Below are 15,606 nucleotides of genomic sequence, written 5' to 3' on the forward strand. Positions count from 1 at the left end.
ACCTTTTCCAGTCCTGTGGCCACTGCTGAGTTTTCCAGATTTGCTGGCATAGGGAGGTCTTATGTCCCTGTGCCTCTTGTATTGTTGCTGGAAGTGTGCGTTGTGGAGGCCAAGGAGCTGAGTTTCTGAAGTTTGTGTTCCCAAATCATATGGGCAGGTGGAGCTGGTGGTCTCTAAGGGACAAAATGGATTTTGCCCATTTCCAGTGGTGGCTGGTCTGGCTCGTGCCTGTCTGCGAGCTTGTGTCTCAGGATATCCATTTTGGAAAGGGAAATTGAGATTGAGGCTAGGAAAGGAATTTTGTGCAATTTCCCCCCAAGAGTCACATTGACCAAAAAGTCCCATGAAGAGCTGATCAGCTAAGTGGAGGGCAATTTCTACTGCCCATTGAAATGATAGGCATTGGAGAGGCACAAGGTGGTCCTACCTGCTGGTCAATGGCCTTTCTCCACCAGTCCCCTCCATGACCAGCCCAGTAATCTCAGAGACATTCAAGTTTAAAATCCAAATAAACCCAGTACCTAGCGCTGTCTATACAGTTTACTTCTTAAACGGGAATATTTCTGGCCAAAATTATACTCAGGCCAAAATTATACTCAAGTAGTCAAGCTATGGAGAGCCTCTACCTAGGGTGTGGATCTGCATATTTTCACAACACACGTATTAAAACTTAGGTCAGCAGGCGGCCCTTGGCAGATTCTTTGCCAAGCTGCGTGGCTCACAGAACGTGTTTCCTGACCAGGGATTGAACCTGTGCCCTGGGCATTGAAAGCACGGAGCTCTGTCCATGTACCTCTAGAGAATCCCCTCATTTTAAAAAATTATTCCTTCTATAGAGTCATAGCCAGATCAGATTTTCATCTGAATCTCTGCCAGTAAACAATAAGGAAAGTTTCTTTAGTGAATGGGGTGGATGATGTTTTAACTGTAGGCCAGTGGGCACTTCCCTTGCATTCTGCTCTTCCAAGCATGTGGAACCATGTGCAGGGGAGCCCAGAGTCCATGTGAGTCAGCTGTGAGGAGGAACCTGCGGTAAAGGCCAGTGCCCTGTTACCAGCCCAGCATCATTCCTGTATATAAACTGTATGATGTACTTTTCTGATTCATTCCCAAAATAAAATAATAAGTATAGTTCTTATTTGAAGTAGATGTATGCTGGTTGAAAAGTTAAAATTTTGTAGGTTTTATTGATTTATGTTGGTTGGTTCTATAGAGTTGTGGCTAGAATTTTTAAATATATGTTTTTTTTTCTTATTTAAAGGTAATAGATGCACAATTTAACAGGTAAAAGAAAACATACAGTGTAGAAAATGAAAGTAAGTGCCCATTTTACCTACTAAATGCCACCACCCAATGTACCCACTGTTAACTGATTATGGATATAAAATGCAATCCCATTTCAAGTGTTTTTCCAATGAAATACTTTCCAGTTTTCGTTCCTAATGTGAATGGAATCTTCTTTTCTGTTATATTTTCTAACTGGCTTTGGCTGATAAATATTAAAAAGCAGTAAATGATGATGATATGGCCACTTTCCTATATAAAGTCATTTCTTTTTCACGTTGATTTTGTCATCTGGAACTTTCGGAAAAATGTTGACTACTACTGGTAATAGCTGTCTTCATCTCTCTGCCCCATACTTCTCCAGGAAAACTGCCGAGACTTGTGGCCTCCCTCAGTGCAGCCTGAAACTTCAAAATAAATTTAAAACCATAGTAAAACAGTGGTAATTAACAAACATGATTTTTTCCAAGTGTACTTTTGGAACTTGAGTGATGATCATATATGGTTTCTCCCTTAACTCCCTAAAGTTATGGATTACATATATATATAACTGTCGCACTATCTTACAGTCCATTTGTAACATTCTTCTTGGCCATGGTGTGTTAACCATTCATTGAACTGCAAGATTTGATTTGCTGTTATTTCACTGTGGAATTTTGCAACGTTGAGTAATGCTGTTTTATAGTGCTTAGCCGAGGGGATGGATGTGTATGTGTCACGTATGTGTCTCTGCTTTGTCAGTGTTTTCAGTCATCTGTTCCTAGGAACACAATGGCTTTGAACCACACCATTTTATCGACTTTCCCAGCTCTGCAGATTTGCCGGGCTCTACTGGAAGGTTCTACAGCTCTTGCTTAGGGCCCCTGATGCAGGTGCATTCCTCTGGTGGCCTGACTGTGATGGCTTGGCCTCTGTTCTCCGTGTGGGCCTCTTGCGGGTTTCTCTCCAGTAAGCTGATTGGGCTTCTTACCTGGCAACTTGGGACCCTGCAGGGTTAAGAGGGTGGAGGTGGGTGCTGCTAGTTTTCTGAACGACTAGGCCTGGTAGTGGACTAGCACCATTTCCTGCCAAATTCAGTCAACTGATACAGCCCTGGGTACTCAGAGTCAGGGAAAAGGACACATGAACCACATAAAGGCAGAACAGCAAGAGGCCCCCAGTCAGATGGGGTGTCAGTGTCCTGGTGTCAGTTTTTGGCAGTGCATGTTCCTTTATCTATGTTTCATAAAATGTACCTTTGAAAATAGCATTAATACCTATAGAACTATCTCAGTATGAGTCTTCTTTGGAGAGAGATACTTGATGATTCTTTTCTTTAGTTTGTAATTAAACTTTCTACTTTTAAGTAAATTTCAGTTAGTCTTTTTTTCTAAGCTTTTTTTAAATCTATATTTTGAAATGTATCAAGGCATTTTTTTTCATTTCACTACATATGATTAGCCCTAATATGTGTTTGTCTTTCCTTTCTGGTCTTAGTCCTATAACTAGAAGAAGTATCTGAATTGGTACTGTATTAATCCTTTAGGATGTAGCAGAGAGAAGTACTAATTTCACATGGTCTATTGCTTTTCACAATTGATGGTATTTTAGGATGAGTTGAATTTATTCTATTTTGTAACATTACAAAAACAATGTTTTCATATAGAACAAAATGTAGTAACAAAGAAGGCAGCCATCTGCAAGTCAAAGACAGAGGCCTCAGGAAAAACAAACCCGCTAATAAGTTTGGTCTCAGATTTCTAGCCTCCAGAATTGTAAGAAGATAAATTTCTTTTGTTTCAGCCACCCAGTCTGTAATATTCTGTTTTGGCAGCCCCTGCAAACTAATAGAGGGCGTTTAGTATCTTTTTTTTTTTTAATGTATTTCCCTAATTGACAGACACTTGAACAGATTCCATTCTTTTGCTATTATAGACAAAGCTGTATGTTGTACCCTTGTAGATACATCATTTTATACATGCACAGCTTGGTGAGTAGGATAATTGTACTTTTGATGGCTCTTGCCAAAATATATAGGAATCATAATTTGTACTACACCAGGAGTTATTAGAGTCACTCCCCCTAACCTTCTTTGCCAACAGTATATTATTTCCAGTTGGGGCTGTTACAGAAAAGATGCCAGGAACATTGATGTACAAGTCTGTTGCAGGCGTGTATTTCCTTTTCTTTGGGCAAATAACTAGGAGTAAAATGGCTGGGTCTTAATGTAGGTGTGATTTTAACTTTTGAAGAAACTTCCAAACTCCTCCAAGGTGGTTGTGCACTTTGCATTCAGACCAGCAGTGTATGAGTTCCAGTTCTTCTATATCCACTCCAATACTGGTATAATTACCCTTTTAAATTTTACCAATTCTAATGGGTGTGTAGTGCTATCTCACTGAGATTTCAATTTCTATTTTCCTAATGACTTAAAAGAGATGGGAATACCAGGCCACCTGATCTGCCTGCTGAGAAATCTGTATGCAGGTCAGGAAGCAACACTTAGAACTGGACATGTAACAATAGACTGGTTCCAAATTGGAAAAAGAGTACATCAAGGCTGTATATTGTCACCCTGCTTATTTAACTTATATGCAGAGTACATCATGAGAAACGCTGGGCTGGATGAAGCACAAGCTGGAATCAAGATTGCTGGGATGAAATATTGAAATATAGAAATATTGATATTTCTATCAATAACCTCAGATATGCAGATGACATCAGCCTTAAGGCAGAAAGTGAAGAAGAACTAAAGAACCTCTTGATGAAAGTAAAAGAAGAGAGTGAAAAAGTTGGCTTAAAACTCAACATTCAGAAAACTAAGATCATGGCATCTGGTCCCATCACTTTGTGGCAAATAGACAGGGAAGCAATGGAAACAGTGACAGTCATTTTTGGGGCTCCAAAATCACGACAGATGGTGACTGAAGCCATGAAATTAAAAGATGCTTGTTCCTTGGAAGAAAAGTTATGACCAACCTAGACTGCATATTAAAAAGCAGAGACATTACTTTGCCAACAAAGGTCCATCTAGTCAAAGCTATGGTTTTTCCAGTAGTCATGTATGGATGTGAGAGTTGGAGTATAAAGAGAGCTGAGCACCGAAGAATTGACGCTTTTGAACTGTGGATGTTGAAGAAGACTTGAGAGTCCCTTGGACTGCAAGGAGATCCAACTGGTCCATCCTAAAGGAAATCAGCCCTGAATATTCATTGGGAGGACTGATGCTGAAGCTGAAACTCCAATACTTGGGCCACCTGATGCAAAGAACTGACTCATTTGAAAAGACCCTGATGCTGGGAAAGATTGAGAATATGATGAAGGAGAAGGGGGCTACAGAGGGTGAGATGGTTGGATGGCATCACCAACTCAATGCATATGAGTTTCTAAAACCTCCGGGAGTTGGTGATGGACAGGGAAGCCTGGCGTGCTGCAGTCCATGGGAAGGCAAAGAGTCGGACACAACTGAGCAACTGAACTGAACTGATGTTGATATTTTCATAAAATTTGAAGAACAGTATAGATGCATAAAAATATATTAATAAAATCATATGAAACAGATTTTGCTCATAGTGTAGAAAAACTTGATACAGTATTAATAGTCTGTCTTAGGGCACTCCCTTAGCAGTGACTATCAGTTAGCTTTCACTTCCTACTAATCCCATGAACCACACTCTATAAAAATTAGGCTTTAGAGACAAATCAATGACCTAAATTTCTTTTCTGTGATTCTGTGTTTTGACTTACTTAGGTAGTTTATCTTCCAACAACTTTCTAACATCTAGTTTTACTAAGTACAATTTCATATATTTTTCCAACTCTGCTTTGTTGTTAGAATCGTCTTGCAAAGTTTTCATCTTGGAGAGTTCAGATTCCAAGTCTTTAATTCTGAATTCCATCTGTTGAGATCCTGCTTTTATCTAAGGCAAATTGAAAAAGATAATGTTTTTAAAATAATTATAACCTGGAAAATTACATTTGTTCCCTTTAGTTTTGAGTCAGTGATTCAGAGAGAGATTTTAAAAGTGAAAAAAATAAAGAATAGAAGTTTAAAATAATTATTGACAATGTCAAGTGAATTAAATCTGAATTATAAAATTAAAGCAGAATCATTGTTATAGTAGTACTTATATAATCTTACAATTCAAAGAATAAGAGGATCAACTTAAAATTTTAAAAATTGAACAAGATAACTTAAGAATAATTCAAGAGGATGGTACCAGTTAAACCACAGTGTTTTCTTTTCTTCCTCATAGTCTTGTTTTATACCAGTTGATCTTATAAGTAAAAGGATTCTCTGGTGAGAATCATTCTGATAGATCAATTTAGTGATAAGTGTGATGAAAACTGAAATATCTAAAGGGAGAACAAGTGCCCCCTTCTTTCCAGAAATCTACAAAACTAACTGCTCTAAGGGAAATAGAGGAAACACATAAGCTGTTTACATCCGGAATGTAATCTGCAGTGAAAGTGACTTCAAGCACATGATAGATCAACAAATTAACCTGGAAACATAGTTTGACTTCTTTTAATTTCTCTGCTAGAGCCTCTCTACCTCTTTCCTCAATCTCCTGTTTATACTGGTCAACTTGACTGTGTTCTATTATATTCATTTCTATATGACTTTTGAGATTCACTGCTTCTTGCTCTAACTTCTTTTTCTTCTCTCTAGTTTTTCACATTTCTTTTGCATTCCTTTCATAGATAATAACTCCTATTGAAACACTTGATTTTTCTGCATCCAGGTGCAGACATTTTGAAAATGCAGTTTCCAGTTCTGCTGGAAGATCATCCGTCTTCAGGAATACAACAATACCAATTGGTAATGAAGAAAGTGGACTGAGCACAGCCTAACTCAAACCCAGGATCAAATAAATACAATCATATCTGTATTGTAGAATGTAGGACCAGGAATTACTCAGAGAATCAAGAAAGATGTTCACACCACCAAAAGTCACAAAATATATTCTTCACTGTCATCTTTGTCACACAATATTTGTACTTGATTTTACACTCTTTTATTGTTCTATAATAATAATTTTCTATCTTTCCTCCATAAAATGACTACAAGTCACCTCTTAGTAGAACGTCTCTTACTCCTTCCCCCCATCTTAATGTCCCAGGGTTTTAAAGAAGTTTGAGGGATGGATACTGTATTGAGTTATCTGGGGCTAAGTTAATAAATGCCTCCCAAAAGAAGACTGTGAGAATAAGACTCTGATTCATAAATCTTATAAATATGGATTCTAATCTCATAAGCCTTTTTCTGAACTACAAAGACTTTTTGCTAATTTGAATGGCATTCCAAAGAGAAATCCCATTTCCTAATAGATTACTGAGATGATCCATACATTTTTCTCAACAGCAACAACAAAAACGCCTTATTCTTATAATCCTTCGTTACTGTCCATTTATGCAAGACAAGGGCTGTGCATATCAATAAATATTCCCTGTTAGACAAATGTATACTTGGCCAAGATTCTCCCCCATGAAAAAAAATGATGACAGTGTAAAATTAGGGGCTAAACTGTTCTTCAGAGACTGGATAACGGGCTGAAGTGAAAAGGCTCAATGACAGCTGGACAGTCAGGAAAGCTCCATAAAGGAGAAGAGACTCAGTGCCAGGTCCCAAATAATGGAGGACTACCCAAGAGGACTTGGGTTACTGTGATCTGTGATACTGAATGGTTTGCCTTGGAAACGAACAGAGATCACGCTGTCGTTTTTGAGATTACATCCAAGTACTGCATTTCGGATTCTTCTGTTGACTATGACGGCTACTCCATTTCTTCTAAGGGATTCTTGCCCACAGTAGTACATATAATGGTCATCTGAGTGAAATTCACCCATTCTGGTCAATTTTAGTTCGCTGATTCATAAAATGTTGATGTTCAATCTTGCCATCTCCTGTTTGACCACTTCCAATTTGCCTTGATTGGTGGACCTATTATTTCAGGTTCCTATGCAGTATTGTTCTTTACAGCATTGGACTTTACTTCCATCACTAGTCACATCCACAACTGAGTGTTGTTTGTGCTTTGACTCCATCTCTTTATTCTTTCTGGAGTTACTTCTCCACTGATCTCCAGTAGCATATTGGGCACCTACCGACCTGGGGAGTTCCTCTTTCAGTGTCCTATCATTTTGCCTTTTCATACTGTTCATGGGGTTCTCAAGGCAAGAATACTGAAGTGGTTTGCCATTCCCTTCTCCAGTGGACCACGTTTTGTCTGAACACTCCACCATGACTTGTCCATCTTAGGTGGCCCTATAAGGCATGGCTCATAGTTTCATTGAGTTAGACAAGACTGTGGTCCATGTGATCAGATTGGTTAGTTTCCTGTGATTGTGGTTTTCAGTCTGTCTGCCCTCTGATAGGGAAGGATAAGAGGCTTATGGAAGCTTCCTGATGGGAGAGACTGAGGGGGAAACTGGTTCTTCTTCTGATTGGGGTGCGGGGGAGGGCATGCTCAATGAATCTTTAATCCAATTTTCTGTCAGTGGGCGGGGCTGTGTTCCCTCCCTATTATTTGACCTGAGGCCAAACTACGGTGGGGGTAATGAAGATAATGGTGACCTTCTTCAAAAGGTCCCATGGACACACTGCTACACTCAGTGCTCCTACTCTGCAGCAGGCCACCGCCAACCCATGCCAATGCCGGAGACTCCTGGACCCTCATGGGCAAGTCTGGGTCAGTGTCTTGTGGGGTCACTGCTCCTTTCTCCTTGGTCCTGGTGTGTACAAGATTCTGTTTGTGCCCTCGAAGAGTCTGTTTCTCCAAGCCTATGTAAATTCTGGTGGTTCTATGGTTGGGTTAATGGCTACCTCCTCCAAGAGGGCTTATGCCATACCCAGGTCTGCTGTACCCAGAGCCCCTGCCCCTGTGGCAGTCCACTGCTGACCCATACCTCCACAGGAGACACTCAGACACGGTTCTGTCTTGGTCCCTGTGGGGGTCTCTGGGTCCTGGGGTGCACAAGGTATGTTTGAGCCCACTGAGAGTCTCTGGTGGGTATGGGGTTTGATTCTAAAGGTGATTTTGCCCCTCCTACCATCTTGCTGTGACTTCTCCTTTGACCTTGGGCACGGGGTATCGCCTCACAGACGCTCCAGCGCCACAGAGCCGCATAACATAACCAGTAATGCTGAAGAAGCTGAAGTAGAACAGTTCTATGAAGATCTAACAAGACCTTCTGGAACTAACACCCAAAAAAGATGTCCTTTTCATTATAGGGGATTGGAATGCAAAAGTAGGAAGTCAGGCGATACCTGGAGTAACAGGCAAATTTGGCCTTGAAGAACAAAATGAAGTGGGGCAAAGGCTAACAGAGTTTTACCAAGAGAATGCATTGGTCATAGCATAGCAGACACCCTCTTCCAACAACACAAGAGAAGACTCTATACATGGACATCACCGGATGGTTTCAATACCGAAATCAGACTGATTATATTCTTTGCAGCCAAAGATGGAGAAGCTCTATACAGTCAGCAAAAACAAGACCAGGAGCTGACTGTGGCTCAGATCATGAACTCCTTATTGCCAAATTCAGACTTAAATTGAAGAGTGTAGGAAAAACCACTAGACCATTCAGGTATGACCTAAATCAAATCCCTCATGATTATACAGTGGAAGCGACAAATAGATTCAAGAGACTAGATCTGATAGAGTGCCTGAAGAACTATGGGTGGAGATTCGTGACATTGTACAGAATGCAGTGATCAAGACCATCCCCAAGAAAAAGAAATGCAAAAAGACAAAATGGTTGTCTGAAGAGGCCTTACGAACAGCTGTGAAAAGAAGAGAAGCAAATGGCAAAGGAGAAAAGGAAAGATGTACCCATTTGAATGCAGAGTTCCAAAGAATAGCAAGGAGAGATAAGAAAGCCTTTCTCAGTGACCAATGCAAAGAAATAGAGGAAAACAATAGAATGGGAAAGACTAGAGATCACTTCAAGAAAATTAGAGATAGCAAGGGAACATCAAAGATGGGCACAGTAGAGGACAGAGATGATATGGACCTAACAGAAGCAGAAGATATTAAGAAGAGGAGGCAAGAACACACAGAAGAACTATACTAAAAAGATCTTCACAACTCAGATAATCACAATGGCATGATCACTCACCTAGAGCCAGACATCCTGGAATGCAAAGTCAAGTGGGCCTTAGGATGCATCACTATGAACAAAGCTAGTGGAGGTGATGGAATTCCTGTTGAGCAATTTGAAATCCTAAAAGATGATGCTGTGAACATGCTGCACACAATATGCCATCAAATTTGGAAAACTCAGCAGTGGCCACAGAACTGGAAAAGGTCAATTTTCATTCCAATCCCAAAGAAGGGCAATGCCAAAGAATGTTCAGAGTACTGCACAATTGCACTCATCTCAGATGCCAGCAAAGTGATGCTCAAAATTCTCCAAGCCAGGCTTCAACAGTACATGAACTATGAACTTCCAGAGTTTCAAGCTGGATTTAGAAAGCTAGAGGAACCAGAGACCAAATTTCCAACATTTGTTGGATCATCAAAAAAGGAAAAGAGTTCCAGAAAAACATCTATTTCTGCTTTATTGATTACTACAAAGCCTTTGACTGTTGGATCACCACAAACTGTGGAAACTTCTTAAAGAGATGGGAATACCAGATCACCTGACCTGACTCCTGAGAAATCTGTATGCAGGTCCAGAAGAAATAGTTAGAACTGGACATGAAACAATAGACTGGTGTCAAGGCTGTATATTGTCACTGTGCTTATTTAACTTATATGCAGAGTACATCATCAGAAATGCTGGACTGGATGAAGCACAAGCTGAAATCAAGATATCTAGGAGAAATATCAATAACCTCAGATATTCAGATGACACTACTCTTATGGCAGATAATGAAGAAGAACTAAAAAGCCTCTTGATGAAAGTGAAAGAGGAGAGTGAAAAAGTTGGCTTAAAACTCAACATTCAGAAAACTAAAATCATGGCATCTGGTCCCAACACTTCATGGCAAACAGATGGGGAAACAGTGGAAACAGTGACAGACTTAATTTTTGGGGTCTCCAAGACAGTTAGAACTGGACATGGAACAACAGACTGGTTCCAAATAGGAAAAGGAGTACGTCAAGGCTGTATATTGTCACCCTGCTTATTTAACTTTTATGCAGAGTACATCATGAGAAACTCTGGGCTGGAAGAAGCACAAGCTGGAATCAAGATTGCCGGGAGAAATATCAATAACCTCACATATGCAGATGATACCACCCTTATGGCAGAAAGTGAAGAGAAACTAAAGAACCTCTTGATGAAAGTGAAAGAGGAGAGTGAAAAAGTTGGCTTAAAGCTCAACATTCAGAAAACTAAGACCATGGCATCCAGTCCCATCACTTCATGGCAAATAGATGGGGAAATAGTGGAAACAGTGGCTGACTTTATTTTGGGGGGCTCCAAAATCACTGTAGATGGTGACTGCAGCCATGAAACTAAAAGACGCTTACTCCTTGGAAGGAAAGTTATGACCAACCTAGACAGCATATTCAAAAGCAGAGACATTACTTTGCCAACAAAGGTCCGACCTGTCCAAGCAATGGTTTTTCCAGTAGTCATTTATGGATACGGGAGTTGGACTATAAAGAAAGCTGAGCACCAAAGAATTGATGCTTTTGAACTGTGGTGTTGGAGAACTATTGAGAGTCCCTTGGACTGCAAGAAGATCCAACCAGTTCATCGTAGAGTCCATCCTGAATATTCACTGGAAGGACTGATGCTGAAGCTGAAACTCCAATACTTCGGCCACCTGATGCAAAGAACTGACTCATTTGAAAAGACCCTGATGCTGGGAACGATTGAAGGCGGTAGGAGAAGGGGATGACAGAAAATGAGATGGTTGGATGGCATCACCGACTCAATGGACATGAGTTTGAGTAAGCTGTGGGAGCTGGTGATGGACAGGGAGGCCTGGCATGCTGCAGTCCTTGGGGTTGCAAACAGTTGCACATGACTGAGTACTGAACTGAACTGAACTGAGGTGTTGACTCTGAGCCATCCCAAGAGTGCCTTCCACATTTCAGGGAATTGCCAAACAGTGAGTCACCAGGTTACTCCCGGGAATCTTCTGTCTTTCTCTGCCCGGGTCACATGGTGCCTTAACCGCAGGCTTCTCAGGGGTCACCTCTCAGTGTCGGACTGGACTGTTGAGTCGGTCGGCCATTTTTATGCCTTTAGTTGCAAGGTGAGATCACTGGGAAAAAAGGATCGCCTTTCTGTCACCCGGTGACTCTCAGTACCCCCATTCTACGGTAGGTAGGCTAAGAGTGGGTGCTTGTACGTCCTGGGAGCCTTTCTCAGACTCACCCCTTGGCCACATTCTCAGAAACTGGAAAATTTAGACCCTGCAAAAGGTCTGGCCCCAACACAAACTGGGGAAACTGAAAAAAATGGCCTGTGAATGGTACACAAGCTTTTGCCAAAAGCAGGGAAAGGACTCACCAACGTACAGAATGCCAACATAAAGAACAGTTCATGATTGTTTAAGGAAAATAAAATGCATGTTTTTAGTAACAACAAAAAAAATGGTATGAGAAATGAAATTGCAGTTTATTAAGAAAAAAGAAAGTAAGTCTGACTTACGGGTGGCTGTTTCTAAATTAACAAAGTTATTTTAAAGAAAAGAGACAGAGAAGTTTTATGGAAAGTAGACCCCAAGAAAAGAGTTTTGTACAAGTTTTCTTGAGATGTTGAACTGCCTTTGATCATGGATTTTAAGTTTCTTTACCTCTGAAGTGATCTCTTCTGTGTTTATGTTTGAAATCTTTTGTTAACTTTGGCTAAATGAGTAACTGTTGTTTCACAATGACCTACATGATCCTGTCTGACTGTTATGGACCCTGCTGATATTTTTGGCAAAACTTCCTAAAATTAAATTCTAATGCAGTTCTTTTGACCTTTAGCTGACTTTGGGATGCTTCATAGGGGAGACATCCCCAAAAGAGACATTAAACTGCATGGGTTCATTTGACATGCTAAATTACATGGGACGTATTGTTGGAGAAGTGATACATCTTGTCAGGTTACTGTATGGTTGATGTTACTAATATAGATATCCTAAAATCATGTGGAATTCATAAAGATCTGATATTTCCTGATAAAATATTGTCAATGATAATTCTAGGTATCATATTAAAGTGTTACATGTCACAGCAATGACCAGGTTGCTTTGTAAATTGCAATGCAAGAGATTTTAAACATGCCTTCTCTGGTTTCACTCTGATGCCTTTGGAAGACTACTGCTAGTTCTTCAAGATTTATGGAAAAGACTTTTCTAAGATTAACCTGAGAAATCAATTTTGTTATTAACAGTAAACTGGTACCAGACTGGAATTTAGAAATCAATTTTGTTATTAACAGTAAACTGGTACCAGACTGGAATTTTGTTTTCTCTCTCTGTTAAGAGAACAAAGGTTTCTTAGAAAGGGGCTCTTGATGACACATTGTGAATTTCTTTGCCTTAAATGATTTGGATTGGTTTTAAAAATCTTTTTTTACTTTGGTAAATAAGTATTATTTCACAGTGATCCATGAAGATTATGGTACCTGTAGAGAAAGATCATCCCGCTTCTACAAAATTAACCCCTCACTGTCAAACTATTGCTATCCTGATGTCCTTGAAACATGGCAATAGTCCACTTCTAAATTGGGAAATTCAAACTGGGTAAGCAGTAGCTGTAAATCAAACAGGGCTATGGGAAATCCAAGATGGCCACTTGGCTTTTCCCAGCTCACTGATGAACATCATTTTCATTTGATGGGATAAAGCCTTCCCTGGCTACAGGGTTAATGCCCTCACAGTGAAAAATGTTCATGTTTCACTGAACTTTGTGTTCTAGATTTGTTATTTACTTATGAGATAGTTCCTTGTCATTACGTTGTATTGTTAAGATTTTCATCAAGTTGTTAAAAGGACACTCTAACTATGTTTCTAAAACGTTGTTTCAATAGTCAATCTCTGAATAAAGATCAAATGCACCATGAGGTACAACCAGGAAATTCACACCTGGCTATAATCATTCAAGTCAGATGACCTGAGGTATATTGCTGCTGCTAAGTCACTTCAGTCGTGTCTGACTGTGCGACCCCATAGACTGCAGCCCACCAGGCTTCCCTGTCCCTGGGATTCCCCAGGCAAGAACACTAGAGTGGGTTGCCATTTCCTTCTCCAGTGCATGAAAGTGAAAAGTGAAAGTGAAATCAGTCGTGTCCGACTCTAGCGACCCCATGACTGCAGCCTACCAGGCTCCTCCATCCATGGAATTTTCTAGGCAAAAGTACTGGAGTGGGATGCCATTGCCTTCTCCGTGAGGTATATTGGGCTATACCTAATGAACGTTCTTGACTTAAATTCTTGCTTGTGACCTAACTAAAACTGCTAGTTATATTTATTTCTATTTCTGTGTTTCCTGTTTCAGAAAATTGTTGTCTCTTACATTACCAAGTATGTGACTGAGCCACTGATGAATTGATGATAATGTACGGTGGCTATGAAGGGGCCCTGTCGACCGAAAACTGGAACTTGCAGACTGCCTCTGCAAAGGTTAAATCATGGCCACTATAACTGCTGAACTTCAACACCCCTTGAAAGGAATTCAGGGTGGCTATCAGAAATGAGGCACTCAAACCGTGCTCTGAGAAAAATGGACAAAACAGGCCTTTATATAGTCAGATGTTTTCAGGTAAAGATGTTTTCTTTTTTATGAGTCCCAAATCTTGCATCTTCTCATACCTAGAGAAACACTAACATCATGCATCAATGTCTGATCCCGATTCTCCTGTCTAACCTTTCTCCCAGGCACCCCAACAGCTCTTCTCTACCTTTATGCATCGTTAGCCCTCTTGTTAAGTTTTTTACTTTGAGAATGCAGCAAATGGATCTCCGAATGGTAGCACAAAAATATCACCTGGCCAACAGCCAAGTGTTCACCTACCCTACTGTTGTCCAATAGAAGCATGAAATCATACACTCTTGCAAGGGTGGTTGAATTATCTAGACTTTGATAACTGTACCCATGTACTGATAGGCTGTGGCAGGGCTACAGAAGGACTGCTGTATGGACCAACTTCTCAACTTTGAGAACTCTGTTTATTGGAGCACTCCATCAATTACTGTGAATGGACTGTTTTCACTAAAACCTACAATATGTTCTACATTGTTACTTATAGAGTTAATAAGACTGCTTATGTTATTTTGCCTTATTCCAGTGTTCTTCAGCCTAAACAATCCTGCGGCGGACTATTAGGGAACTTTAAAAAAGTAGTCTTGTTTAGGCTTCAGAGACAAAGCAGAGCAGGCCTCTGACCTTGCTTCTAACCTGCCTGGACACTGCCCTGACTGGGAGTGACTGCCTGCTGTGAGTGCAAGACTTGCAGAACCACAGACAAGGTGGGAGAGAAATCTTGAGATTGTTGAGCCCCTGGAGGGGGCCTGGCCAACCAAGCCCCAGGCTTAGTCACTGGGGTCCAGTGGTTAAGAATCCACCTTCCAATGCAGGGTGCGTGGGTTCAATCCCTGGTCAGGGAACTAAGATTCCCACATCCCATGGGGCAACTAAGCCCAAGTGCCACAACTACTAAGCCCGCATGCTCTGGAGCCCTCAAGCTGCAATGAAGAATCTTGTGTGCAACAACTAAGACAAATACTAAAAAAAAAAAAAAAAGAGGCTTTCCCTGTGGTTTAAAGGTTTTCTTTGAATGGGGGTATTGCTCAGTTAATAGGGGCAAGATAGAAACAACCAGAAGGGAATCTCAGGCTCCTGAGACGTCTGCCATTATCATCAGGTATACCCACCTACACTGCCTGCTGCTGCTGCTAAGTCGCTTCAGTCGTGTCCTACTCTGTGCAACTGAGCCATCCCTGCTGCCTTCTGTGGCCAACCCTGTAACTGTTTACTAGATACTTGCCCCTAGTTAGGGACATCTTCCCAGAACTTCTTTCCTTTTGTCTTTTATATCCCATCTGTTGGATCCACCCTGTCACTCACAGTTGTTCAGTTGCTCAGCTTTGCCCGACTATTTGCCCAACCCCAATGGTCTATAGCACGCCAGGCTTCCCTGTCCTTCACCATCTCCCAGGGCTTGTTCAAACTCATGTCCATCAAGTTAGTAATGCCATCCAACCATCTCGTCCTCTGTCATCCCCATCTCCTGCCTTCAATCTTTCCCAGCATCAGGGTCTTTTCTAATGAGTCAGCTTTTCACATCAGGTGGCCAAAGTATTGGAGCTTCAGCATCAGTCCTTCCAGTGAATATTCTGTACTGATTTCCTTTCAGATTGACTGGTTTGATCTCTTTGTAGTCCAAGGGACT

General features: G+C 40.8%; 1 long non-coding RNA gene across 2 annotated transcripts; it reads left to right on the forward strand.

Annotated features, from left to right (window-relative positions):
* Positions 1–26: 26 nt before the first annotated feature.
* On the forward strand, positions 27–14,959 carry LOC147361250 (uncharacterized). Of its 2 annotated transcripts, XR_015139973.1 has the most exons (3): positions 369–1,316; positions 13,713–13,976; positions 14,503–14,959. It is a non-coding gene; the product is annotated as an uncharacterized LOC147361250 (long non-coding RNA). The 2 variants fall into 2 exon arrangements; XR_015139972.1 differs by lacking the exon at positions 14,503–14,959 and having other exon boundaries at positions 27–1,316; positions 13,713–14,462.
* Positions 14,960–15,606: the final 647 nt, after the last annotated feature.

This window comes from Bos grunniens, chromosome 13 (assembly GCF_055505025.1).
Source record: "Bos grunniens cultivar Pamir isolate PY7600 chromosome 13, Bosgru_T2T1.0, whole genome shotgun sequence".
NCBI lineage: Eukaryota > Metazoa > Chordata > Mammalia > Artiodactyla > Bovidae > Bos > Bos grunniens.